The sequence below is a fragment of the Scyliorhinus canicula genome, unplaced genomic scaffold (assembly GCF_902713615.1).
Source record: "Scyliorhinus canicula unplaced genomic scaffold, sScyCan1.1, whole genome shotgun sequence".
Classification (NCBI taxonomy): Eukaryota; Metazoa; Chordata; class Chondrichthyes; order Carcharhiniformes; family Scyliorhinidae; genus Scyliorhinus; species Scyliorhinus canicula.
This window is the reverse complement of record NW_024055458.1, coordinates 327622-330168: the sequence shown is the minus strand read 5'-3', so window position 1 is coordinate 330168 and position 2547 is coordinate 327622. Positions and strand designations below refer to the sequence as shown.

At 47.3% G+C, this 2547-nt stretch overlaps 1 non-coding gene across 1 annotated transcript; it reads right to left on the bottom strand.

Annotated features, from left to right (window-relative positions):
- Positions 1–685: 685 nt before the first annotated feature.
- On the bottom strand, positions 686–758 carry trnak-cuu. The gene has a single exon. It is a non-coding gene; the product is annotated as a tRNA-Lys (tRNA).
- Between the last annotated feature and the right edge of the window lie 1789 nt (positions 759–2547).

The following is a 2547-nucleotide window of genomic DNA, read 5'->3' as shown; positions in this document are numbered from 1 at the left end:
TTTAGTTTTGCCAAGCCACCTGACCTACACATATTTGGGTTGTGGGGGTTAGGGTTAGGGCACACAGATAATGGGAGAATGTGCAAACTCCTTACAGACTGTGATCTGGGGCCAGGATCGTACCTGGGTCCCCAGCATGCAGGCACACAACCACTGTGCCACCATGATCCCCCAGAATTTTATACATTTAGAATAATCTTAATTATTGTCACAAGTAGGCTTACATTAACACTGCAATGAAGTTACTGTGAAAATCCCCTAGTTACCACACTTTGGACCTATTCGGGTACACAGAGGGAGAATTCAGAATTTCAATTCACCTAACAAGCATGTCTTTCAGGAATTCAGGACAAGGGGCTGGTTTAGCTCACTCAGCTAAATCGCTGCCTTTTAAAGCAGACCAAGCTGGCCAGCAGCACGGTTCGATTCCCGTACCAGCTTCCTCGGACAGGCGGCGGAATGTGGCGACTAGGGGCTTTTCACAGTAACTTCATTGAAGCCTACTCGTGACAATAAAGTGATTTTCATTTTTCACTTGTCGGAGGAAACCCAAACAGACACTGGGAGAACATGTAGACTGCACAGACAGTGTCCCCAGTGGGAATTGAACCCAGCACCCTGGCGCAACAGTGCTCCCATAAACAGTTCAGCTCAACTCAATATTCTTAGATTAAAGAAGCTGAAGCGCCCAATGTGGGTCTTGAACCCACGGCCCTGGGATTAAGAGTCCCATGCTCTACCGACTGAACTAGCCGGGCTGCTTTTCAAAATTTAATTTTGGTCTCCCCTCAGTCTTTTCTGTTCCAAAGAAAACAGCTCCAGTTTATCCAAACTTTCCTCAGAGCAAACATTGTCAATTTCTGGCTGATGTTCTTAAATCCCCTCTGTGCTCTCTCTGGTGCAATCTTCCTGTGCACAGGAATCTAGCTCTGGCCTAGCTAGTCCTGTCCTGCCATTTATCATGTAATCCTTTGCCTTGTTTTCCCTCTAGCTTTCTTCCTTATTCCTCAAGTGTTCAATCATTTTTGTGTCACAGGTAAACTTCGTCGCCTCATTATAGGAAGGACGTGGAAGCTTTGGAACGGGTGCAGAGGAGATTTACCAGGATGTTGCCTGGTATGGAGGGAAAATCTTATGAGGAAAGGCTGATGGACTTGAGGTTGTTTTCGTTAGAGAGAAGAAGGTTAAGAGGTGACTTAATAGAGGCATACAAAATGATCAGAGGGTTAGATAGGGTGGACAGTGAGAGCCTTCTCCCGCGGATGGAGGTGGCTAGCACGAGGGGACATAGCCTTAAATTGAGGGGTAATAGATATAGGACAGAGGTCAGAGGTGGGTTTTTTACGCAAAGAGTGGTGAGGCCGTGGAATGCCCTACCTGCAACAGTAGTGAACTCGCCAACATTGAGGGCATTTAAAAGTTTATTGGATAAGCATATGGATGATAAGGGCGTAGTGTAGGTTAGATGGCCTTTAGTTTTTTTCCATGTCGGTGCAACATCGAGGGCCGAAGGGCCTGTACTGCGCTGTATCGTTCTATGTTCTATGTTCTTCATGTTCCTACATTTAATTTCAAATCAATGATGTAAACCAGGAGTGAAGGGCCCAGTACCGATTCCTTGGAAACCGGCACTGGAAACAGCCCTTTGATTTTCTCTGTTCTTTATGGGATGTGAGTGTCATGGGTAAACCAGCTTGGTTGCCAATTCCTAATTGCCCTTAAACTGAGTGGCTTGCTTGGCAATTTCAGAGTACAATTCAGAATTACCCACATTTCAGTGGGTTGGCCAGATCAGGTAATGCTGGTGCAGACTTGATGGGCCGAATGGTCTGCTTCAGTGCTGTAGATTCTATGATTAATTCTGACCATGGGTCACTGTCTCTGTCGAGTTTTCCTGCATCTGCGTAGATTTCTTTCGCGGGTGCTCTGGCATCCTCCCACAGTCCAAAAATGTGCAGATTAGGTGGGTTGGCTGTGCTAAATTGCCCCCGGGAGGTGTTACGGGGATAGGGTGGGGAATTCGCCACGGTAGGGTGCTCTTTCAGAGGGTTGCTACAGACTTCATGGGTCAAATGGCCTCCTTCTGCACTGAGGGGATTCTATGATTCTACATTGGATCCAATGATGTGTTCACTCACACACACTGCAGCCTGACTCTTATTGGAACAGACACTGTGTTTGTTACTCTCAAAGTGAGTGAATCCTTTGCTGTTTCTCCTCTGGGCCCCATCTCCACTATTATTGTCTGACTGTCCCACTGAGACTCTCACTGTTATTATTGGACAATCAGCCAGTCAGCCTGAGCCTGTGGCCACTCTCTCCATCTGGAACCGTCACAATGCCCGGGTGATTGACGGCAGCTCCCGACCAATAGGAAGAGGAGGGGCGGGATTAGAGGACAGACCAGGAGCAGCTAGACCTCCAACCAATCGGAATGAATGAGGGGCGGGGCCGACTGTGATTGAAGCATGCGCAGTGTGTGTAATGGCATTGGAAAGAGCGTGTTGTTCAGATCTGAAATCAGTGAGAGACGATTAACAATATGGA